This window comes from Eschrichtius robustus, chromosome 9 (genome assembly GCF_028021215.1).
Source record: "Eschrichtius robustus isolate mEscRob2 chromosome 9, mEscRob2.pri, whole genome shotgun sequence".
Taxonomy (NCBI): Eukaryota; Metazoa; Chordata; class Mammalia; order Artiodactyla; family Eschrichtiidae; genus Eschrichtius; species Eschrichtius robustus.
Genome location: NC_090832.1, coordinates 67,560,987 through 67,587,767, shown reverse-complemented (window position 1 = coordinate 67,587,767; position 26,781 = coordinate 67,560,987). Strand labels below are relative to the sequence as shown.

Here is a 26,781-nt window from a genome sequence, read left to right as displayed (position 1 = left end):
ATATATTTGATATTTATAAAATTCCAGTGTTTAACATTGTAACGCTTTATATTTATTTATTTTTCAAAATTACAGTGTGAGAAAAGCAATTTTTTTTAAGTTAAGCCCAAATAGATGCTTTAAAATATTTTCCAGTTTATTCCAGAGTATCTTACAATATTATCATTTTCAACCTGTGCCATGACATGAAAAAAGTTTGAGGAGCACCAAGTTAGGAGGCTGTTGTGGTAGTAACAGAAGTAATAGTGGTTTGAACAGTGTAGACAGCGGCCATAGGGGTTATGGATAAATGGATATGAGAGATACTGAGCAAACAGAATTGGTGGTATGTGGGGGAAGGAGGCAAAGGAAAGGGCAGTGTAAGGGGTGATTTCCAGATTTCTTACTCGTGCAGCTCAGATGGGAAGGGTGCTATTTTCAGAAGCAGGGAAGACTGGAACAAGGTTGGGGGAGAAGAGAGTAAAGAGCAGTTTAAGACACTGAGCTCGAGGTGCCTGTGAGAGTTCCACGTGTCATTATCAAGTAGGCAGCTAGTCTTACGGAAAAAGACAGTGCTAGAGAAATAGATACTGGCCTGCTGATGATAATTTAGGTCATGCAAATGGATGAGATCACCTAGGGAAGATGTGTAAAGTGAGAAAGAATAGGAATTAAAGCAGAGCCTTAAGGGATAAAATGTTTAAGGCGTGAGTGGAGGCAGAGGAACTGCCAAAAAAATTTGTGGAAAACTAAAAATTATGATGTTGTGGAAATCAAGATAAAAGGGTGTTTCAGCGTTGCATACTGTCAAGAAGCTAAACATGAGAAAAACTCAGGAGTGTCCATTGGATTTGGATCTTGCCTCCTGAAGGTTAGCCAAGGCGTATCTCTTTGTGGGGAGGGTGTGTGAATGGGCTCAGATGGGTAGGTTGGGTTGTCCACATGTGAGGGTGTAAGGTTCCTTGCAGTATACAATTGAGTCCAGAATAGGAGGGGGCAGGGTAGGTCAGGAGCTCATATCACCACATTCTTGTGAAGGTATGTAGGAGGATGGAATTTGTTGCCTTTACCAGTTATCTTGAATTAGAAGTTATAAATATTTTGACGTATGGTATATGAGCCTCTACTTGTATTCTTGCCCTGGACTCCACAAATGTTAGAAGAAGGCCTGTTTTTATATATGTTAGGTTTCTATTCCTATGTGCTAGTGGTCTACATGTAGATGTTTCCAACTTGCATTTGCAATTTCTCAAAATTTCCTATAGATGTCTCTTATCACGTAGGTCTCAGCTCCATCACCTGCACTCAGCTCCCCACCCCTTCACTTTTTATCCATTACTCAATTTTATTTTATTTCTATTCCTTTACCTATCTGACATTATCTTATTTACTTATTTGTTGCCTTGTTTATTTTCTGTCCTCCCACCCCCTCCCCACTCCTACCCATTGGATGTTAGTTCCACTGAGACAGGGATCGATAGTAAGCCTTGTGTTCACCACTGTCTCCTCAGGATTTAGAACAGCACCTGAAACGTAGACACTTAATAATCTTCTAAAACCTAAATGAGTATCTACATTCCTAAGTAAATGCTGTTTAATTTGTTTCAGGTAAGGAATAGGTTAACCAAATATTTCCTGTAATACCATTGAGGGAAGATTTAATAAACAGCTAAATTGATATAAAAGCAGCATACCAAATTATTTATCATGGAGATTTCTTAAGTAATTGAGAATTTTGAAGGTGCTTTTGTTCTCCTGGTCAATTTAAATCTCTCTTCAGTCTTAAAATTACTAATGTTTAAGGTAATTCTCTTTCTGTATTTTGCAAGGGTAAACTTTAGTTCTTCTTTCCCAACACTCACTACTATTTAATCCATTTGAATTGTCTGTTTATTAAAATTTAATAATAAGGTGTTATTGGGGCACTAATGATTGCTTTCAGTAGTAACTGATATTTTAACTAAAACATGTAAAATCAAGATAGACATTTTTATTTTCTGAATTTCTGAGGCAAGCTTAAACATCCTGATGTACCTCAGCATCAGCTTTTTTTTTTTTTTAATTAATTAATTAATTAATTATTTTTGGCTGTGTTGGGTCTTAGTTTCTGTGCGAGGGTTTTCTCCAGTTGCGGAGAGCGGGGGCCACTCTTCATCGCGGTGCGCGGGCCTCTCACTATCGCGGCCTCTCTTGTTGGGAGCACAGGGTCCAGACGCGCAGGCTCAGTAGTTGTGGCTCACGGGCCCACTTGCTCCGCGGCATGTGGGATCCTCCCAGACCAGGGCTCGAACCCGTGTCCCCTGCACTGGCAGGCAGACTCTCAACCACTGCGCCACCAGGGAAGCACCTCAGCATCAGTTTTTAAAAGTAGAAACTTAATCAGATAAGAACATACTTCAGCAATAGTCTTCATAGAAATAGTGCTCTTCACTACAAAAGTACATTCATTAAATGTTTTATTTCACAAGCTAATATGTCAAATCAGTGTTCCTAGATGGTCTTTTTCAGAAGAAATTCCAGAAGCAATTTGGCTTCATTTATGGGAATAAATAAGGGTGTTTCATTTCACACAGCCTCAGGGAATCACAAATTAAAACTTTCCACTAAAGTGGATGCCATCTACTATTCATTATTTCAACAAACAAACCACTCCACTCTGCTGAAGTTGCAATCAGGGTAAGGGATATATAGCGCTTGAAACCTGCAAGGCTGAGAGGGCCTAGTTTGCATTCTTATTCATAAGCACCCCGTTTCACATTTTCCTCTGAGTTTCCCAGCACCCCACAGAGCTCCTCTCAGGGGCGCAAAGCTCCATTAAGTAAATAGAGGCTCGGTATTTAGAAGCCATCTCTGGGAATTCAGAGTGTTCTGAGGGGAAAACTGGTACTATCAAGATTAAGGTATTAATGAAAAGTTCTGTTAAATTTCTGTCCGGATGCTAATTAATCTTCTAAAAATTGTTAATTCAATTATGTAACGCGCTTAAACTTTAACACATGGTACAGAAAAAGTAACAGGGTATTTCAAGTATGCCCAGAGGCATTCAGAAAGTTAAGGGAGGTAGTCTAAACAGAAAATCATACCCCAAAAGTGTTTTAGTTTGATCTTCAGTATTTACTTGTTCTATCACATTTGATAGGTTTGGGAAATCAGTATTTAGTGCTTAGATATTTGAAGAAATATTGGAAGTATTAGAAGACATTCAGGAAGTGGAATTTTGACAACTATTCTTTAATGGAATCTACCTGAAGTGCAGAAATTTTTGTATGGATTATTAAACACATGCTGGTAGTGTTAACTTGAATTGTTAAATAAAGAAGTAATCTGGTAAGTCTTTAATATTTGAAGCCTGACTAGCCATACTAACTGTCAGTATTGAGTGAAATGAGTTATGCTGTATTCCTATCAATATTAAAATATTTTGTTTCTGTTAATAAGGATGTGAATCATATCGATGTTGTTAAATATAAAATGTCATTCCATCTCTAAATCTTAATGTATTCCAAATGGTGTGTGAAACTGTATAGTACAGTGCCTAGAAAATATGTGGTGTTCAAAAATGTTAATATGAATGAAATACTGTATAAAGGCATAGAAATAGATGACATGATGTGACAATAAAAGTTAGTCACAGCCTCCAGATCAATGAGTTTACTTCTGGAGATTCTGATCCAGTAGGTCTAAGATGTGGCTGAGGCAACCCGAGTTTCTATTTCACAGCCCAGTAGGAGTTGAGAACCGTTAAGGTCACATACAGGCAGCAGCATATATTTTAATAAATAATTTTAATAATTCATTTTGAAGAACTGAAAATTATTGATAACATTTTAATCTTGGACCCATTTCCCTGTTGTTTAAAAGAAGAAAGTTAATGGTAGTGATTCTGTTCTGATTTCTAGTACATTTCTTTTAACTAAAGTTGAAGACTGTTTCTAGTAGGGTCCATGGGACAAAAATTCACCTTGGTGAGGATACCTTGATCTTGACTGTAATCTCTGGTTTTGCAAATTCAGTGACTCAGTTTTAGTGATTCACTCAAGGGATGATTAGCCTTTTGATTCCTCCTAGCCAAAACCACTAGTGACCATATGAACTAAAAAGCTAATAATGTATGCTAGTCCTTCCGAGGAAGGGGCTGGAGAAAGGGAGTCTAGTTAAGTGGGGGACAATTACAGTAGATTAACAAAAGGAGGCTTGAGAGGGGTGTTGTATTTAAAGAAACTGGTCTTGTTGTGATGAACTCACTAGTGTCCTATAATATCATTTTATCAACCTGAGCACTATTTAAAAAGACGACAACTAGCTTTGTAACCATAGGAAGGCATCTTATTTTAATGGGTCCTAGAGGGTCTTCGTAGAATCACCAAAGCCTATTTTCCTGAAAGCATAGAGTTAGATTACTAATTCTAGGCTTCTATTGTGCTCTTGAGCTAGATTCTATTATATTACTCATTGTAGCTGCTAGACAGTGCAGTTCTAGGCTTCTGTTGAGCTATCAGATATTTAGATTTCTTTGGGGCATAATGGGGCCCCTTAAAGACAAATGATTAATTGTAATCTTATTTGTCTGAAGAATATGGGCCTTCCCAGGAAGAAGAAGGCTTTTTTATTCATTTATTTAATGAGATAATTATACTTTAGGATTGCATCACTATGATTTTCCTAATAGTATTCTCTTTCTTTTCTTATCTGATCATTTACTACTGATTTTAAGGCCAATTATGCTTAAATTTGGGGCTGGTGTGGTGAGATTCTTTGGTTTCAGAGAGAAGAAATTGAAGTTGAAATTTAAGGAGAGTGAAATATTTTAACGAGTGGAAGGTCAATTAATCCTCAGGAATGAATCCTCAAGGATGTTTAGGAATGTGGTCATACTATAATGAATGCATCAAATGTAATATTGTTATACTGTACGCCATTAAATAGAAATTGGTAATTTTGGGAGGATGAAAAATAGCAAATATTGTCATTCAGTTTATGTTAGAGTTTTAAATCTCTAAATTTCTTTAACTTTTCTAGTAAATACTACCAGTTTCCTTGATAAATGGCAATTGCTTAAGGTTAGTATGTCATTATCCTGATCCAAACTGGATGCAATTCACTGCCTGAAGGGCAATTTTATTCCGAGATCAAATTAAGCAATTCTTGATCAATAAGTGAGAGTAAGTTTTACACCTCCTCATATATGCATACAATTCAAAAGTTTATTAATCCATATAAGCCATCTTCATTAAAAGAAAAACAATAGCATATTTGAATTGACATATGGTGGTTATTAAACATAACAAAAATGGAGTCATCTTTGGTTTCAATTTCATATAATATTGCTTACCTTAACTTTCTTGCTCAGAATTGATTTCTACCTTTTTCTAAAGGACTCATATCAACTTTAATAATTGTCAGATTGATCCCCTTAGGAAAACAAAGAATGTGTTATTTCCTGTGTCTCTAGCTTAATTTATTTAAAAAAGATATCATCAGAATTGATAATTCACCTCCAATTGAAGCATATTGAACTGGCATGCAAATGATTTCTGAAAGCAACAAAATTTAGCTGTAGGACCATAATAAGATGTGAAATCTGGATTAAAAATTTAGCCTTTAAATGCCATTAGATCTTGAGAAAGAATGTGGGTGATTTAGGATATGTGGAGAACAAGAAGTTAAATGACTTTATTTCTTTCAAGATGCTTTTTTACTTTAGATTTTTTATTGACTGTATAGTTGTGTTCATATTAGGGAAAATTGTTAAGGTTTAATCTGTTCTATTATTCTTGATACTTTATGGCTAAAACAGAGTATGTGACTATCTCTTATGGAAGAAAAAGTGCTGCATAAAAGCTCTCCCCTCTTAGCTAGGTTGTCAAAAGTGAAATTTAGAAAATAAATTAATATTCAAAGCTCAGTGTAACTGGGCTCTTATGGCTGTGTGTGGTATTCTGGTGTATCTGTTTCTGAATAGTTGAGTCCTAAATCGTTTATTCACTCCCTCATCAACAACAGTGATTTATTGAGCGTAGACAGTAGTGGCCGCTATACTATAGTGCCTTTAAAGGCTATTTAGCCTAGTGCTAAGAAGTTACAGTTATATTTTACTTTCATATCCTCTCTGTATTCTAGGGCCTCTTCTGCTTACATACCAATTGCTGTTACTTGCCTGGTGTAGCAGACACTGTGAGTACTCCAACTTATCCCCTCAGATTCTCTTACTACTTCCACACATGCCAGCTTGACTTCCAGGGGCCAGCAACTACATCTCTGTTGGGGGGCTAGGCTTGGGTTGCCAAAATCCATTTTGTCCACATGCTTGGGTAGGCTGAAAGTGAATGGGAATTAATGTCCCTCAGGTGATGGCCCTTAACCCAGTGGACCTGTGGCGTAAACGTATAAATTCCCAGGCTCTTCACCCCTTTGCTGGAATAATTCTAGAGCTTCTCTGTAGTATCCACTGGGGTAGTTGGCTTAATAATACACCATGTATTGACTTCCTTTCATTTTCTATGTCATCTTCCCATTTCCCTGTTAGGGTCACTGTTCTAAATAAGCTATGTTGCATTCAATCCCTGTTTCAGGATTTGCTTCTAGGGGAAACCCAACTAAGAACTTGTTATTCTCCTAACAATCCAGGTAGAATCTTGGTTGTGGCAGTACAAGTCTACAAAATACAAATAATGAGTAGGATTTTTGTATCTTTTTTCAGGCCTGAAAACTATATACCCCAACATATGACTGGCAGAATCTTTCTGGGTATATTTGATTGTAGATTCACATTCACATAAATACGTATTGGATTAACTGGTTTCATTTTGAGATCACAAAGTGATCCACCAAATTGTTCACTTTAAATAATGGAAATAACTGGATAGAGTGATTATGTATGTCTTTCTTCAGCTGAACAAAATTTATTGAATATCCACTATGTGCCAGGCACTATTCCAGGCTTTAGAGATATAGCAGTGAATAAGACTAATGATTACTTAGTCTTACCTGTCTGCCCTCATGAAAGCTTGAAGTTGAGCTTATTTTATTGTTTCCAGCTATATTTAGATGCTGTTCTGCAAATGTGTGCTGTTCTTGCAAATTTTTTTTTTTTTTTTTAACTTAGTTTTGGCTGTGTTGGGTCTTAGTTGCGGCACTCAGGATCTTTTGTTGTGGCACGTGGGCTTCTCTCTAGTTGTGGTGCATGGGCTCCAGAGTGCGTGGGCTCTGTAGTTGTGGTGTGCGAGCTCAGTAGTTGTGGTGCGCGGGCTCAGTAGTTGCAGCGCACGGGCTTAGTTGCCCCGCGGCATGTGGGATCTTAGTTCCCCGACCAAGTACTGAACCCACGTCCCCTGCATTGGAAGGCGGATTCTTAACCACTGGACCACCAGGGAAGTCCCTGTTCTTGCAAATCTTAATAGTTGTTAATAGAAGGTTATTGGTTTTACACAACGTGTTTAATTTTTTCTCCTAGTTCTTGCATTGCAAGACTCAGAGTTGTAATACGTTTCTTCTGTCATACTTTTCTATATTGATTGCTGCTTACTGATTTTGCATATCTCATTGGTCTTAATTAGTTCTTTTTTTTCCCTCTTCAGTTTCAGTCATTCTCTTTCAAGAATTCTCTTTCAATAATGACTTTTCATTATTGTAGAATTTTGTTGTTTCAAGGTGTATTTTATTATTACACTGATCCCATTAAGGTTGACATTTTTCAATATTCTCATATTTGGTTCAGCCATATTTTACTTAAGATTTTTAAAGTTTTTTATTAAGTATAAAAATGCTCAAAACTGAATACATTTTTGATTAAGTCAATAAGTGGTTCAAAACAAGTAGTTCTTAATACTATACTGAATAGTATATTATCAGTTTGAAATAAGCTTTCCACATTGTGGCAATTTTCAACGTAATTTAAAAATATGTTAAGTTAAAACTTTCTTAGATATGCATAAAATTCTTGTAAATGGTTACTGCCTTCCTGTCACATGTCAGGGTAAACATATGTAAATTCTCTACCATATATAAATTAAAAGCTATGTTTTTTTCATGTGCATGCATTGCTTGGAGTGTTCACCTGAAACTTGCACTCAGCCAAAACTTGAGGAAACATTACAGAAAGCTTATGTGTGTTGTCTGTTATTTGAAGGTTTGTACTCATATAATATGTGCGTTCCTTAAAAAAAATATTACTCTGTCTCAGAAACTTTCACATCTTCTCCTCTCCGTCTTGACTATCTCTGCTCCCTGATACTTCACGTGGTCACAACTTAAATGACATTTCCTCAGAGAGACATTTTCTCCCCACTTAGTTTAAAGTAGATCTCCTTAATATTCTATCAAAGAACCCTATTTTTCATAGTATTTGTAATAAATTCTAATAGATATATGTATAAGTATTTGTTTTTTAGTGTTTATTTACTAACTTTCCCACCACTGTAAGCTCTATGAGGTCAGAGACTATATTTGTTTTGTTCACCACTGGATTACTCAGTGCCTGGCATAGTGCCTAGCACACTAAGCCTAGGGACTTAAATATATTTGTTGCATAACTATGTGGCTTGACCCAGGCTCTTGAGATGTAGCTTCTACTGTCTTAACCCTTTTTTGAGCCTCATGCCTTCCAAGTCAAGGACCCTTTGTGCCCTCTCCTTTAGCTATCTATTCTAGGGGTCATTCTGGTATAGCAGTCATCATCTATTTATGTGATAGCCTGGGCCTCAGGCACCAAACTGGGAGAGTGATCACAGAAACCGAAGCAGAAACTCCACCCTTATAATTAGAACTTCCCAGAGTTGAAATTGAAAGGGGCTGGGTAATCCCAGAAGCCCATTGATCATCACAGGGGCTCCAATCCCAAGCATGACTGTGGGCAGAAGAGGCTCAGGCAGCAACCTGGAAGCCAGTGATGAGATTGGGAATATGGGCAAGTGTGTCAGCTTCTAAGCTATGTTTTGGAGTATGATGTGTGTATGAGTTGGCAGGGGTGGTGGAAGGTTGTATACTGGACAACTGTATCTGTTTTCATACTGACTGCCTAACACATGGAATATCTGGATAAGCAGGAAGAGGTTAGAGAATCACTGTAACCTGGGGTGCTGGGAGATGCTCGGGGAGTCAGAGGCAGGGAAAATATGAGCTGACATACTGATCTCGCCTATTCCTATCCCATTCTGGTTCTTTGTTGGTTTTAAATGTGGCATAGACACTTCCTATCTTAGCCTTCTCTGGTCCCTTTTAGACTTCAGACCTTCTTAGATGCAAGGAATTAATTTTTCTCCCCACCATTTTATTGTGAAAAATCTCAAACATACAGCACACTTGAAATAATTTTATTGTGAACACCTATGTATTTACCACCTAGATTGTATCAGCATTTTTTATTGTTTTATCACATCTCTGTCCATGCATTTAGTCTTTTATCCACCCATTAATACATCTTAATTTTTGGTGTATTTATTGATGAAAGTATATTGCAGGCATTGGTACATTTTCTCATAAATACTTCAGCACTCATTAACAAGAGTTCAGTATTTTTTACATTTTTTTTTCCTCTTGAGGTAAATTTTACATATGACAAATGCACAGGTCTTTAGTGTACATTTGTTGAGTTTTGATAAATGAATACATCTATATAATCTAAACCCTATTGAGATACAAGACATTACCATCATCCCAGTAAGTTCCCTCATGCCCTTTCCCAGTCAATTCCTGCCCCAACCCCTAGAGGCCAGGGCTGTTCTGTTTTGGTTTTTAAAATCATAGTTTCAAGATGTTGATTTGTACCAGTTAGTATCATTAATGAGCCCTCAAATAATCTTTCTTCAGTTGTTACCTGTTCTTCTCATGATTCAAATAGGAAAGAGCTCTGCTTCCAAAATTTGAAATCAACCAAAACTGGAAAAAAAAAAGAACCTGGCACAGCGCCAGCTTTGTAATGACTTTCTCTAGTTAGGCCTAGTGTTATGCGATCTAATCCATGTTTCCTCAGGGTGCAGGAGACACAGAATAAAAATAGGGTCAAAGGTCACAAGGTCACACTAACAGAAACAATACAGTATTTCTCTGGTTATCACCTCCCCTCCATTCTCCCAGGTCCATTCTGAGGTCATTCTGGCCTTTTAAATTCTTACCAGTCTCCAAACATGTCTCGCATAGGTTTCCTAACACGACCCAAATCATTCCTCTGTGTTGACACTAGCTTGTTACACTTACTTGGGTCAAACTGGTACTCCTAAAGTCTCTGCTAACCTAAAGATAAATTATTTTCCAGGAGCACCCTTGGGCTCTTTCATAAAGAGAACATTGGTGGCCAAATCTCACTTGACCTGTAGATATACTTAGACACGTCTAAATTTTCTGTGGATTCATGGCTCAGCTTCATCTTGGTGTCTGTTGCTACTATCACAAATGACATCCTTCAAAACTAAACCATTGGTAAGGGCCATACCTTTTTTCTAGCCTTTACTCCTCCAATACAATGGGAAACGCTTTATTTTTTATGTTGGCCTTTAGCTTTCATACATTCCTTTTCATGTATTAAAGTACAGACTTTCATACCTTAAACATTGACACACCCACACTACCTTCTGTACACTGAATTTGGAGTCTTCTAAACCATCTTAGCAATGATTTTGAAATAGTGCAGGGTTGGCACTAACTGTCAGCCAAAAATTGAGCTTCACCTATTTTCTTGGCCTAATCCAAGCAGCAGTATTTATTTAATATTTGAATATCCTGTTATATTTTATCCTTATTTGAAAATGAATTCACAATAGAAGAATGAAAGGGCTGGTAAGAAACAAAGGCCTAAGTATCTTAATAACACATTTGGGACAAAGATTAAAATTATTAAATGAGCTGAAAGCAGCGATTTGTCAATCTCAGAGGTTCATTAGACTTAAGTGGCTAGTCTATATGTTGAGGTATATTTTTTAAAAAAGAAAGGACATATTGGGATGCTTTAGAAAGATACCATCAAAGATTAGGTCAAAAAGGTAAATATAATGAGAGATTTTGTAACATTTTGTAGCTCTTTGAGAAGAAAACTCTGTTAAAGTAGTTTATTATATTGTAATTTTCCTGCTACTATTTATCACAATTTATAAATGATAAACATACTAGGTGATTATTTATCCAGTGTAGATTTATCCCAGTACACTATAATCTCCCTGAGGATTTTTTTTTCTTTTTTTTAACCGCATTTCCATAAGAACCTAGCAAAATGACTAACACTTAGATGGGTTCAATAATTGTGTTGAATGAATTAGTGAATTTGTGTAAATATGCCTATAGAAAGCTACTCTGGTTTTGGACTGAAAGATATGCATATTTTAAATATTGATAGACAGAATCAAATTGCTCTCCAAAAAGCATAGATTCCATTCTTGAGGCATTGGGAAAATCTGAAAAGGATATAGGTTTGTTTTCTTGTGAAGAAATTAATAGGCTAAAAAAAAAAAAAAAAAAGGAAAGCCCCGTTTTATTGTGTTTAAAATGTTGGGGTAGAGAATTATATTGTATTGAGAAATTGTGTTTTAAAATTTTGGCTTCTTATAGGTTGGTAGTGTTGTTACTCTGGGGTCTAGATGTTGGCCAGGTGGAGAGTAGGAAATGTATTTTAGATAGAAGGAAGAGCAAGTGCAAATATACAATATAAAAGCAAAAATCCAAATATTCAACAATAGAGATGAGATTAGATAACTTGTATACATCCATACTTTGGATAATGAATGAGGTAGTGCTGTAGGTACTGACATAGAAAGATATTATATTATTGAGGGACAAAACACAGGTGATATGATCCTGTTTTCTTGAAACAAACACTCAGTGTGGGTGTGTGTTTGCCCACACAAGCTTGTATGTGTGCCCACAGAGAAAAAGTGTCTGGGAGGGTACAAACCAAAATGTTAACTGTGTTATTCCTGGGGAGTGAGTGGTTTGGGGTTGAGATATAGAGATTTTTAATTTAATATATCGATACCTCAGTTTTACTTTTTTTTTTTTTAACAGTCAACCTGTATACATTTTGTAATGAACTATTTTCTAAGGAAAAAAGAGAATGCGGTATGTGGAAGCATGGTGGGCTGCTCTTAAGGTGCATTTGTTAACAAACGTGCAGGAAGCATCAGAACATTTCTTACGGCAATTCTTTACTAGACTTATACAAAATAGGTAAGATTAGATTAGTGGTTTTCTAACATTTCTAGAGACATGGAGTCTGTTGTTTCAGCTCAATCATAGGCAGAATTCCTGTGTGTGAAAACGACGAAAGCAGAGTCAGTTGGTAGAAGCTGGGAGTGAGGGGCTTCTCTCGGTGTTCCCCTCCCCTTATAATCTTTTGACAGCCCCTAGGGCTCTGCTGAACACAGTTTAAAATACACTGGTCTCTTCCTGGGATGCTTTTGATTTAGTCCTTCCTGAAGGTCAGAGGGATATACCAGCTCTGTGATTCTAAAGCACAGAGAATAAAGAATGTCTACAGGTAACCCCGGAATTCTCTCTTGCTTTACAGAAAACACGTTTTGAGCAGGAAACATTTGTATCATGTAAGATATTTCCAGATGTACAATAGAAGAGAAACATTTTTTATTTTGCATTTCTTGGCTTTGGAGTCTTATAATCTTACTTCTTAAATTCCAAGCCCTATGATCTATGCCCTTTGTATATTCTGAAGGTGACTAGAACGGCTTTGTTAAACCAACAGTTATGGGTTCTATAAATGTCTGGCTGCTCTGCCAGTCTTAAATGTAATGAGACAAATAGCTTAAAAAAATAAAACATTACTTTGTATTTATCTAAGAATGTGGCTTTTCCGGGTCCAAGCAACTGAACAAAGAACTACATTTTAAAAACCCATGAATAGTATTTAATAGTGAAATTTAAACCAATTTTTTAAAGAATTATTCTTCTTTTAGTATGTGCACATAATTTTATATTTACTGTTTTGTGCCTAACATTTGATTTCTGGAATTATTTGTAGTACTAGAAGCACAATTAATATCATACATATATTGATATGTTTAACTTGTTAATAAAACTTAAAAGTTATTTTCATATAAACATGCTAGTGTGTTTAAAATAATAGAGAAAGCATATTATCACATTTTATTCACATAGACCCAAGTTTTTATTAATGGCTTTATTTATTTTTATTTAAAATGTGTGTGAGTGTCTATATAGTAGAGGGAAATAAAACAACCATAATAGAGAAGATGAAAAAAAAAATCTCATGTCCCCACAAGGTGGTACTGTGGTTCTTTTACTCTTTCAAAAATCTAAGCATAGAATTGATATTTCTCCACTTGTTTTCCTTCCCCCAACATTTTATAAGTGATCTTCAATTAGATTTTAATGAAAATGAGAAATAATTTCAAAGGAAACTTGATACTTTTCGGTTTGAGGTAACTGGCAAGTAATCAAAAATCTCTATTTAGCTTTAGCTTTTTTCTTTTTAAAAAATTCTTATACAAATTTTGGTTATAGTTTATGGTATTTTATTTATACTCTTTATACTATATATACTATGATAGTGTAGAGTGGTTTTTTGTTATAAAGAAATAATGTATTTTCAGGCATCTTTAAAATGTTTCAATAAATGGGCATAAGTGCAGCTCAGTTTTAGGCAATTCAGTTTCCTCTCTCTTCTAACCACTCACTAAGTAAGAACTTGATCTAAATCTCGGTTTTATAGGTAAAAATTAGAGAACATGCTTTAAAAAAAATACCACTTGAGTGTATCTTGTGCTCTTTTTACGCTGTATCTTTCAGCGTATTTGAAGATTAAAAAATATGTTTACATGTAAGTATGGAACATCATGTATGAATTTGCTTGTCTGTTAGTAAAAATTCAAGACGAGTAATTCAGGACTGGGTTCCGGTTTCAGCTTCCAGGTTCCGTTCGCGGGTCGTTTGGGGACGGTTGCTGAGCCCTTGAATAGATTTCTGGGCCCGGCGTCGAGGACACGGTGACAAAGAAGCCACCGCGGCCCCTGCCCTCAGGGCAGCGGTGGTCTCAGGGGTCCCGCAGAGGAGAAATTTAATGGTTGGAAGTAGGGCGAGGGGACTTGTTTCTTGAGACCGTGTTTACACAGTAAGCCGAGTCCTTCCTTGACTGCCCGATTATTTGGGGTGGCCCGGGGAGGGGGCCGATGGAGATTATGGGCATTTGTCTTGGGGACCCCAGGGTGTAGGAAGTGGAAACAAATCTTTGATGAATTTGTTGGCTACAATAATGAGTCTGGGAGGAAAGGGAGAAATGAAAGAAGAGAAGAAAGAGGATTCTTCGAGAAATTGGGGAGACAAAACCAAGGGAAAACTTACACGATGAAAAATGATAGTAAAAGCCAGAGGAAAAATAAGGCAGAAAACAGAAAAGAAGAAGCAGAATCGAACGAAGACGGGGCAGGGCACTAGGAGCTCGAGGCTGGGCATCCATCCTTTCATTTCATCCCACAGGGAGCCCGCGGAAACAGCATCTTCGGTCCCGCTTAACGGGTGGGAAAACATCGACCTTAAAAGGTTGGGTAACTGCTCAAGGTCACCGCGCTAAGGTGCAGAACCCAGGATTCTCACCGCTCCTCGACCGGGATCTGAGCTTTGGCCGGATCGCGCCGTCCGTCCGGGAAAAAGGACTAGCAGGGCTGGTGATGCGCGGCCCCGGGCCGGGCTGGAGCCGCCGCACCAGGAGCGCGCCGCGGAGGTGGCCGGGCGGGGAGAGGTCATTACCTCCCCAAGCAAGAGTGCTTCTCAGGGGTGCGGTCCGGGGCCTCTCCTAGCCCGAGTCAGGGCAGAGGAGCGAGAAGAGAGCGGCCCCGGACTTCGGCGAGGTGAGAGGCGTCCCATCCCTCGGCTCCCCGTTGCGCAAAGGCTCTTCGTGCATCGCACTCAAGGTCCCCCAGCCACGCCATCGCGGGGTGCCCCCCTCTCTTGCGGCCTGCAGCACCGAGGGCTGCGGGCTGGGGCTGCACGGGGTGAGTGCTGAGTTAACCACACGCCTCGGGGCTCAGGAACCCGGCGCGGACGACGGTTCCCAGCGCGGGGCTCAAGCTCCGCGGTGGGGCGGCCCTGTCAATGAGGCTTGACTCAGACCCGAGGAGATCGCGGGTATTTACCAACCTAACGGCAACTTACGGGAATATACAGATACATAAGACTAGGGACGTATGTACCTCATAGGGGGTAAAAACAAAACAATCACAAGGAAGAATAATACCCAAACGGTCTGCACTGTAAATGGATGCAGTTTCATGTTCTGAGCACCCTTTTCGATGAAAAGCTCCTGCCAATCCTTAGTGATTATTCAATGATTATTAATTGACGAGACACCTTTCACCTGAAAATGGCTTGTCTGCATTGTCTTCCTTCGCAGAGAACTGCGAATTAAAGTTTCTTTGTTAGAGAGAACAAAGAAGAATCCAAATTATTTTAAGGAGGCTTAACATTTGACTTGGCAAACCGTTTTGCTAGAGATCAACCTTCGCTCTTTGACTCGCCCCCTCTCTGTCACAGCCTCACTGCAGAGCTGTCTCTGCAACAAGGCTAATGCTCTGGCAGGTTTGCGCCCGCCCCCCTTTAGAGATTCGCAATTTAAAGTTAAGAGGACATTTAGAAGCCTCATAATACAGCCTTTTACTTTCACACGGAAGGTAGGCGAGGCCTGAAGAAATTAAGGCCATCTTGTAAGTTTGTGCCATAGCTGGCGGCCAGACCCCACGCCCCGCCCTGGCGCTCCCCTTTTCGGTCGGAGTGGTGGCCTGACGGCTCCCGTGGCATCGCTTCACCTGGCCCCGCACCCTACGCTCATCCCCCTTCCTGGGAGCCCAGTAAAAACTTCCTTCTCGAGTGTCTGGAGAAGGCAATGTCTTCTTTTCATTTTAAAAATTATTTTCTTTTGCTGTCAGATTCATTCTGACATAGATCAGGGGTGGAAAAGTGTGTGGTATAGAGTCATTAGTAAATCCATCTCGTTTTTTGTTTCATTTGACAGCAACACATTAAATTAATCCCTGTCCAAAAGAATCACATTAAGGGAGCTGTCAATGCTAATCCCCAGCTCATTGTTGCTACCTAGCTCAGGGTTGACTTTAATAGGTCGCGCTGACATTTGTTTCTTCAGAGGCACATTGGTGACTTCATCCAGACCCAAATCTATTCTCATCAAAAGTGGAGCCACCCGCAAGTTTTCTCAGACCCTGAATTCTCTGGGCTTCTAGCTTAGGGTTTGGGCTCTTGTTGGAAGTGTTGATTCACATTTTCACCTTAAACTGGGTAAAGATGGTTATAACAATAAAAAGAAAGGTAGAGTCCTCCCTGAGTAAAACAAAAAGCTGAGTTAAAAAAAAAATTTTAAAGTAGGATGATGATTGTTCTTATACTTGTTTTTAGCATCCTATATTAGCTTCTACAGTTGTCTATAGACCTGATTGTATACAAATGAGATTTAAGATAAGAAAAAATTAGAAAAAAATAAAATGGTTGAAGAGTAGATTACATAGACTAATAAAAGGGGAGAAGAGGCAAGGAGGAGAAAACCTTAATAGAGTAAAAGATCTGTAGCAGAAATGGAAGAAAAAAAGGGAATTTACTGGTAAAGAAGAATAACATCTAAGCAGTAATTTGGATAGGAAGAATTTAGGCAGTACAAAAACTAGGAAAAAATACATTACAATAAGATTAAAACATTCCTTTGACCAACATTTAGAAACTATGATTATAAAGTGTTTTCTTTAAATGTAATCTCTCTGCCTGTCTCTCCCCTGTCTTCTGTACCCACCCCCCGCCCCCTGCACATTGATATAGATTATCCAGCTTTGTGCTTATGACATTTATGGATTCCAGATCTGACAATCATATATTAGCCTTTGTCTGGGCGGCTAAGAGAAAGCAGAGGACTGATCCAATCTTAAATCATTTAACCTGTTCTTAAAGTATGCTTCCCACCTGGTTATTCTTATTTTCATAGAGATTTGGCAAGGTTTTTAAGATGAAATGGGAGCTAAAAATCGAGAAATGGGCGTCCATTATTTAACAAACTTATATTGAGTGATTAGTGTACAGATACTACAGATTTGCTATATCCATATATACTAGAAAAGAATTATGAATATCCTGTTTTTAACTAATTGAACCATACTTTTTTCATATTGCAAAGTGATACTGTAAATCTTTTTGTCAAGTGAAAACTCACCTCTGCCTCAATATTTTTTTTCCTGAAAATCTGTGTTTTCAAGTAAGTGTGGCACAGTTGTACCTCTTACTCTCAGGATTTTAGTTATTTTTATTTTAGTCTACTTTTATTACAGTTTTCATTTCCTTTTGCTCCCTTAACGTCCTCAGAGTTATCTCTGGACATAAAGATTTTAAAGTTACTTTCATACAATCCCTGTAAAACACAGTTTCACTGAATTTTTTATTGAAGGCAATTTCATTTATTTGAATGATTGAACAACTGAGGTTCATTCAGAGAAAATAGGCCAGGGTTTTGGTGGTCCAAACAATAAGACTGCAAAGGATCAGTAAGAAAAGAACTATGCATGCATTCAGGAATCTCCAGACAAATGCCAGGAGTGTGAGGAATAAGAACTTAGGTTCATATTGCATCAGTGGATTAAGACCTAGCTGACATTTTAGAAATTGGTGGGTTAGAGCAGACCTGAATGGAATGCTGAAACTCCAGGGACTCCAAACTTAACAATGCCTTGTACTCAGCACAATGTCTTGTACACAGTAGGCACTCAGTAAGTAATCTTTACATCAATAATGAATGTGTATGCAACACCTGCATGGAGGAGGGAATGCAGGACTGGATGAGTACAGATAGGAAACAGAAGAGAAGGCCAGAGATGGCAGAGTTGGACTTTGTTAGTTGTAGAAGTGGGCATAGTTGGTGGTGCTTTGCTGGGTTGCAGTGACTGAGGAGCTGGCTCTGTGGGGATCAAGGCAGAGGGTAAAGCCAGTAGACAATAATGAAGTGGATATATGAGCACTTAGCCCTTGGAAATGTATTCATATGCCCTGTTCACTGTATTCATGGTCAGATAAGAGCTTTGCCTTCAAGGAATATGTATTTCAAAGGAAAAACGTATGTGTCCAAAGTTAGATAATTCACTATGTGGAATGATGTTGTGTCAGGAAATGACTTTAAGTGATTGAACTTCTGAGTGTACCTCATGGTTCCCCTCTGTGTGGTCTAGAAGAGCTCCTCCCTCTCTTCTCTGCTGGATGGGTGAAGCAGGGAATGCCCTATGATGAACTGTTGGTGGTGGATCCCAAGGCCACTGGTAGAGGCTTGGCTGGGATCTGGGGGGTGTTGTTGGTTTGGTGGTGGCTGCAATGGCAGTGGGGTTACAGTGCGGGGAACTTTCTGGTAGAGCAAGCCCTCCGTCATTCTCTGTAGTCTCAGGCCATTTCCTAATACCCTCTTCCCTCCACCAACCCCCTACAGTTACTTTCTTCACTGGCCTAAGGGTTAGTCTGCCTGTTTTCCTTTTCCACGTCTGTCTCAAGTGCTTTTTGTCTGGGTTTTCTTCATCTGATGGTGGAATAGAGCCCTTATTCACTGCTTTTGCCCCATCTCCCATCTGACCTCGAGGCAAACAAAGCATTTTTGGTTTTTAAAAAGAATTGTTTTTATTAGTAATAATGGGAGTGGAGGGCACAAATAGAGGTGAAATGGTACCCCCATTTTTCTTTTATACACTTAGATTTTTAGGGAAACACATATATATAAATATAGAAGGACCTGAGTCAGAGGCTAAGTTTCAGACTCCACTTCTCTAGACATTTGTCACGGGAGTTGGAGTAGATGTCTGGGAAGAACGGGCTTCTGAGAGGATAGTGAGGATTTGGACAGGGGTGAGGGCACTGCCGGCGATGTCACAGCTTGGACTGCGTGAGGTAGCGACAGGGAAGAGGAAGCCAGCTCCGGGGCTTTTCCCTCCGCTCAGCTCTCCTCACTTGCTATTTCTTCTGAACCACAGGCTCCCCTCCCGGGACAGCAGGGAGCAGGGTGAGAAGTCAGACACGCAAGATTGTTTCTAAGTGTTGATAATTTTCTCTGAGCTCTTGATGGCCTCTCATTACCGACATTTGGCATATTTCTGTGATATTGTTTTCTGGGTTAGTAGACCAGGCTGTGGAATATAAAGAAGACCCAAGGCGGGAGAGAAAGGAGGTGTTTGAACTTATATACTTTTAGTTTTGTTCTATTGCTTCTAAGCCTTTAGAAAAGACTGTAACTGACAACAACAACCCATTTTCAAACTTAATTTATAACTGTGCAATTTAGGTAGAAGGCCCCTGGGCAGGTGTGGAAACTTTTTTCTGTGCCTGCCAGGGTACCAAGCACACTGAAAGCATTTAACAAATAATGATAACAATTTAAAGCAATGGGAGCATTGGGTGTATAGGGAGATAAGAAACTGGAAAACTGGGGCCCACTAATAATTAATGATGTCTCAGGAGGTGGTCCCAATGTTTTTGGATTTTAAATCCCCTTGTTCAATTTCTTGCTGGAGTGAATTCCACACAAAAAAGAATACTCTTTAATTTGATACTTAGTCACTTCGGTGTCCTGCCCTGAGCTGGCCAAGATTGCATATTCTTACGAAAATATACGCATTCATAATCAGTCTGATAATGTTGCTTCCCAGGGCTTCTAAATGCAAAAGCAAGCGATCCTATACTCAGATATGTGGCTTCAAAGTCATAGGATCATCTGAGAAGTTTGCGTTTCTCATTTTTCACTTCTTATTCTTGGAACTGAAAGGAAAACAGCACCATGAAAACTTCTAGTTAAATACATAATGAAACAAGGCCCGGCACTGGCAAGTTAAGACTTCACCAGGAATGAATTCTTGTCCTTTTATGTGATAGGCTGAATCGACAGACATTTTAATAAAATGACAGGATAACTCGAGTATGCCTTTGATTAACGCTTGAATTACCAATGATTTTGATGCCCCTTGTGCTCACATCCTGAAGATTTGGAGTCTGCCTTTATTTATGTGGGTTAAGATATTTAGAGACCATAAGAAAGGCTACCCTAAGGGTAGATCAGAAAGAATGCAAAGTGTGTCTTCCTTGCCTACCATCCCTTCTTCCAGTGTGTTCTTTTCCTATGTCTGGTGCATTGCTTAGCACCAGCCTTGGGTTTCGTTTAGACTTTCCTTCTCCCCGTATCAAAGCTTGTGATTCTTTGCTTTTCTGAATTGACTCTACTTCATTTTATATTCTGCTTTCATAATATTCTTGAATCGTTCCTCTCCTCTATATCCTCTTTGCCATGGTCCAATTTTGAAACTACACCATCTCTTGTTTGAATTACTGAAATAGCTTCTGGAGTGGTGCATTCAGCCTGGTCTTCTGTAGTCCATCATTTGCCCTGCTGTTAGAGGGTTTTTTGTTTTTTTGTCTTCATCCTAAAACACAGGTCTGCTTTAGTTTCTCCTCCAGTTAAAAATTTTGACACCACACCTCCTTCAGCTATTGGATAAAAATCATATTCCTTGGCAAAGCATAAAAAGTACTTTGTCATCTAGTTCCTGGCTATCTTCCCAGCATCATCAAAACTTCCCGCCCATGGATCCTTACACGTGTGTCTTTATATGGGCTGCTTTGCTTCATCCATACCTTTGAACATGACAGTCTGTCTGCTTGGATTGCATTTTTCCCTTTGTTTCTTTGGAAGATGCCTACCTTTCCTTCAAGACTCACCTTGAAATTACCTTACTGTGTTAGAGATGGCAATTATTTTCTCATCATCCACACATTTTTAGAAAAAGAGAATCTATTCTTGGATTGGGGTAGGATTAGGTCAGATTCTCTTTCCAAGGAATTGATATGGGGATGGAAAGAGAGAGTGAATTAGTTGGCTGTGGGTGTTGGATGAGTAAGGTCTTATGGGCTCAAGCATTGATGTGGTCATATGTGTAAGCCAAGAGAGCTGATCTGTAAGGAAAGGTAGTAAAATGGGCAGATTGCAGGAAAAAGCATGTATAAGTGATGTGCAAAAAATAGGGAATGAGTGGTGAGCTGTCTTGGTTCTCGTTGGCTTGTCAATCCCTATTGGAGTCCCTCCTGAGGCTGCAGTTGCCTTGTAGACACTTTTAACTCTTTATGCTAATACCTTCTTTATGTAACTTGACCAACTGAGTTTCTGTTCCTTGTTATCAAATGATACCTTATTAAGATTCATCATGTACTAGATAAAATGATTGTGTGTATGTCCGTCTTCCCCACCAGACACTGTTTTATTTATTTTGAGATTTCCAACAGTTAGTCTCACTCTGGTAGACTGACGATATACGTTTGAATGAATGAAAACTAACCTCAGTTTTTCAATGCCTTTTCCAACAAAGAGCCTATGAAATTACGAAGTTGGTGTTGCTATCATAGTCGATGATAAAATGTTAGTTCTTCCAGTAAATATTTTTATTTTAATAAGGGCCTTCTGGAATCAATCATTTGAGGTACAGGAAAAGCCATAAAACTGAGAATTTATCAGTATTGGATTTCATGGGAGGTATTTTTGGATCCTTTCAATGTCTCTAAAATTGTAACATACCTTTGTTCGGGGCCAGCCGCAGGAGGAACTGTCTGAGGGACAGGAGGACTCCTTCCCTGCAGGGACTTCATCAGTGGGAACCAGGACTGGGACCTCACTGCCCAGAACTGCATTTGCTTCCTTCCAAATGGTTTTATATAAGCACAGATCATCCAGGAAAAGCAGAAATAGTCTTAGTGAAACCAATCAAAACACCAGGTTACTTGAGGTAATATCATGATTGGGAAGTTCATTTTGCGAATCAGTATGTTGCTCTTTAGATATTGTTGTCTCTAATAATACATTCTCCTACACTTTCTGTGTTGGTGTTACTGGTCAAATGACACTTCACAGATGTCAAATAAACCTTCTTTTCTATGGCATGCATTAAAGAGGATGTTTTCATATTATATCTGAGACTTCTTTACAGGAAAATCAAGTGGAACGGATCATTGAAATTAGCCTGAGATGAATGTTTCCCTTCCTCAAATTTAACCTTCCAAGATTTTTAGGTCATATAATTCTTGATCTCCCCTTTTAATCGTGAGAGGTACATTTTCACCCTCCTTTCTTCCCTCTTTACAGTATTATATTATTAAGCTCCCCCCTTTTTTGGTCGGTTAAACCAGGGACGTGAAACTGTCATTTCTCAAGCTGCCATCCTCTTTAACTGGCATTTCTTTTGGGGCAGATACCTTTGAGAACATCAGCCTTAACCAGGACCAAACGCCTGTTTAACACAAGGCTTCTTTTAGACAAATCTTTAAACAGGGAATACATCCTTTATACTATTTCTGGTAAATGGGCTGGCACTAAAGGCTAGCTTTATTTTGAGGACTTAATAAATAAATTCTACTTGTGGTTTAAGGTGGTGTTCCTTTTAAAGTTAAATATAATAAGGTAGAGGTGCAGCGTGGGCATGCTGTTGGATAAATACTTTAAAATGTTAGTAATGTGCTAAATGAAGATGTTATTACTTCTCGGGTTTGATATTGTCATTCTGTAGTTATCATGCAATGACATAGGACTCTTCCAAATCTATTTTTCATCCCCATATTTAAGAAGTTCAGTTAATATTTGTTTAGGAGCGATTGCTCACGAGGCTAGGATTCGAGACTGGTCAGCTTTTGGGGGAACCTTAATTTAATGGTTGAGTTTAAGGAAAGGGGAGAAGCCCTTTCTTCTTGCCCACTCCCCACACTGCCTCACATCTAGTGGAGAGAAGAGGGAGTGAAAGCATGTAGGGAAGAAGAGAGGAAGAACCGAAGGAGAATGAGGGCCCAGTTCCAGAGAGATTGTCATGCGTTTGAACAAGTGAAATAAAAGTAGCCCTCCACATGTAAGTTCAAACTGTTTATTTAAAAATAAAAAAGCCATCAAATTGTGTCATCTTGACCAAAGCTAGTAGCTCTTTATAATATTTTAGACTTTATTTACAGAACATTCAAATATTTCTTTCCATTTATAACCAATATATTTTAACAAAACTCCTCATGTTTTACGTGACCTGAAAGGCCATCTAATTTATTTTCCTAATTGTACAGGAGAACAGCTAAATAACCCATATTATAATTAGGGTGATTACATACTTTACTGTCCAAATCTGGACACTGAGAGTAAAAGAAGTTGCTATTCATAATCCCCCAGGGCAACAGGTATAAACTGGGAAACTAGGATTTATGAGCACCTTGATTATAAAAAAATAGAGACTAAGATTGCCAGGTGGTTGAGTCATTAAAATTAGTTTTAATTGCCTTTTTAGTGTTCTGCCATTATGACTGAGGGAAAAAGTTAAATAGGCCATTCTAAAAATAGCTAACATTTTTTGATCACTTATGTACTTAGCATTATTCTGAGCATTTTATTTATAAAAATATGATGAATCCTCACAGTAACTCCATGAGGTTGCTACTCTCTTCCGTATTTTATAGAAGAGGAAACTAAGATCTGGAGAGGTTAAATTACTTGTCCAAAGTCAAAAAGCTAGTAACCAAGAAAGCTGGGATTCAAACCCAAGTATTTTAGCTCCGGAGTCCATGTCTCAATCATCACCTTATTCTGCCTCTCATACATCCAGCATCCATGGTTGTGGAGGCAGGTCTTGAACAAGCATTTTGTAAATAGAATCTAAAATTGCAAGATGTTATTTAGCTTTTTTAAGATAATAAACTTTTTTTCTTTTAGATTTTATCACTGTACTTGACCATTTTGCAAAAATATAATTTTTCCATCTTACTATTAAAATAAAAAAGAACCCTCCAGTTTTAAATTAGAAGGGAGATCAGAGGTTATCTAATTCAATCCCCTTCTTTATAGGGTGAGCAATCAAGGATCAGCCTCTTTCATGTCTTGTGTAAGTTCCTTGGGAACACAAACAGAACTGGAACCCAGGTTTCCTGTCCCTCAAACTGCAGCCCTTTAAATAGTTTTGTATTCACTTAAAATAAGAAAAATTAAATAACATATATCGAATACAGAATGTTCCCTATAAAACTAATGCTGAAAGATAAAAGCAGAAATATAATTCAGGAAGATGTATTTTTTTCTCTAACAAAATAACACATTCCTGTTATGCACACAAAGTACCAGCCAAAATCAGCAAACTGCGTAAATAATTCTAAATTCTAATCTTGCTCCTGTCACTGTCTTTGTGCAGTATTTGGTAGGTCAGTTCACCTCAATGACAGTTACCCCATGTTTATAATAGGAAAAATAATGTCTTTACTTTCTAAGGCAGGGATAAGGCTGCCTTTTTTTTTTTTTTTTTTTTAATGCATTAACTGTTGGAAGGGACTTGCAAATTCCATGTTATGAGCATGCTACCACGTTTTGATGAGAAGCAAATTATCTAAAGTACTAACAATAATGGTTAAACAAGGCAGAAAATCTTTAAACATTGTAGTCTCTGTTTATGCCTTTGATTTCAATTCTGTTCTTCTGGATAGACAGAATTAAATAAATTTTCTGTATATATGTTTTTCTGTCTTGACCAAATTCTTGTTAGAAATAAATTGTGTTGTAAAACTACAATAACTTTCCTGAATTTAGTAGGCGAAGCTAAATCATTCAAGCAATTTCTCCCTGAATCTCCTTAGCTTGGTGGACTATTGCCATTGGTCACATTAACTGGGTAATTACTACATTTCCATTACTTTCTGTTATTACAGCTGAACCAAAAGTAAGAGAGCATGTACACTGAGGGTAAACTGTGAAAAAATAGCACTGTATTTAACTTTTTCAGTGTACGTATGTTTACATTTTTTAGAGGTTAGGGGCAGACTTTCATTTAAGGTTAGAGAAGTAAAAATGAAGAACCAAAATAATCTATTTTGGACTAACAGATTTTTTAAATTAAATGCTTAAATTATAATATTAGAATAGGTATAACCCCAATCTGTATTTCAACTTCAGCAGATGCAAGAATTAATTATAGATATCATTAAAAATATTTGATGCTTTTTTTTCATAGGAACTAACACTTAAATCTATTTGAGAAGGTCTGTTTGCTGTACCTCGTTTGCATTATCTATCGTACAGAATAAACAAAATGCATATTTTTCTTGTTATTTATTAAAGACATATCCATTTTAATCTTGAAGGCATAGGTTCAAGTCAAAGAAGTATTTTTTGAATAGAAATAAATATTCCTGGCAGTTAGTAAGTTGGCACTTCTTTTATGGTTCTGATTATATTTTTATTTCAACCATTAGAGGGCACATTAGTTCAAGAAAAATTGAACAAAAAGCACAGCAACAAGAAGAAAATAGGCTTAGAAGTGGTAGGCAGAGAAAATTTATGTATTTAACTATGCTTATTTTCACTCATTTTATTGTCATTTGCAACATAATTAGTTCTTTAAATCTGAAAAGAATTTAAATGCATATAGTTTCACGTAAGAAATAACTCTTCACTTTTTATTGCTAGCTACTACTCCTAGAAGAATGACGTTGGCCTGGTTGAATTTGACGAGGTTGACTATTATGTGACCAAGAAGGACATAATAAATCATGACCCTTGAAGAACATCCTGAGTTCAAAGGTATGTACAATTAGGTTATTATGAAGTAAGTAAATGCTAGTCCCTGGTCTCGTAGTTATTAAAAAAAGGCACCTAATTGTGAATGAATGCAGCTTCACCGCAAGTATTTATAACCTTTACAATTTGGTACAAATTACAGAGAGAACAATGGATGGCCCCAGAGTGAACACAGGGCTTTATTTCACTAGAAAGCCTTGACTGGGGTCATAAACTGCAAGAGGGCAGGCCTCTCAAGTGGCTTATGAATGACTGCGGAGTTTCAGAATGAGTTCATTTGTTTTCAATCTACAGCAAACTGTTATTATTTCTAATGTTCAGTCTTTTGCTCTAAGGCTGCAGGTTTTTAATCTATAGAGGCTGAAATAGATACTAGCTAGTATTTAACAATAATGCTTATATTATGTTAAGTGGAATGAATGCTTTACATGATTAATTCATTAACTTAGTTAGTAAAATTAATTGAGCACCTACTAACTTTCAAGTCCTGGCCTGTCTTCTAGGGAATAAAGACAGCTTAATACATTGTCCCAGACTTGAAAATATAATTTTTTTATTGCCCTGTGATTTATGAGAAATAAATCAACAAATAACTGTAGCATATGATAACTTTATATATTAGTGGGAAAATAGGAAAGATTTATCAAACCTATTATAAAAATATTTTACATTGTATTTTTAAGGGAACAGGGGTTAGGCAAAATCATTAGTATATACTATCTTCAGTTTAAGACTGCGGAACTTCTCTGGTAATATTTTTTTCTGAGAGTCAGTTATACAATAAATTGTAGTAATTAGTAGCATAAAACAAGGTAATAATGTAATTAAAACCAAAATATTTACTTGCTATAGAAGATACGTTTATGCATCTTAATTCTGCTCCTTGCAAGCTAATAATACTCTATAGGAATTTCTGTGTGGCTTTTACATCTGGTGGTTGTGGAATTAGCATGTGCAAAGAGAGCTCAGAATTATGCTTTAATTATGATTTGAATGATGATTTGAGTCTGAGCATGAGTTGTCAACAGAATCGTGAGCTGGGGGAAAAAGAGATAAGGACTGTTAGTGGGATAAAAAGTATATTTGCAGTCACTTACTTTAAAGTGCCTTTTGTTTTAAAAGAAGTAATTAATGGTTTAATTAATTAATTGGTTTAGATTCTTGATTTTAAAGTTATCTCTTGGTTGCTAAGATGAAACTTTTTCAAAATTACTACACGATATGCAATGACAGGAACATTTCGG

The 26,781-nt window shown here is 37.7% G+C and overlaps 1 long non-coding RNA gene across 1 annotated transcript in view; it reads left to right on the top strand.

Annotated features, from left to right (window-relative positions):
- LOC137769707 (uncharacterized) overlaps nt 1-25,514 on the top strand; it is a 29,982-nt gene extending 4,468 nt beyond the window's left edge. Inside the window, exons 2-3 of the long non-coding RNA XR_011075042.1 lie at nt 6,100-6,153; nt 25,427-25,514. This is a non-coding gene — a long non-coding RNA (uncharacterized lncRNA). The remainder of the gene's footprint in view (nt 1-6,099; nt 6,154-25,426) is intronic.
- Nucleotides 25,515-26,781: the final 1,267 nt, after the last annotated feature.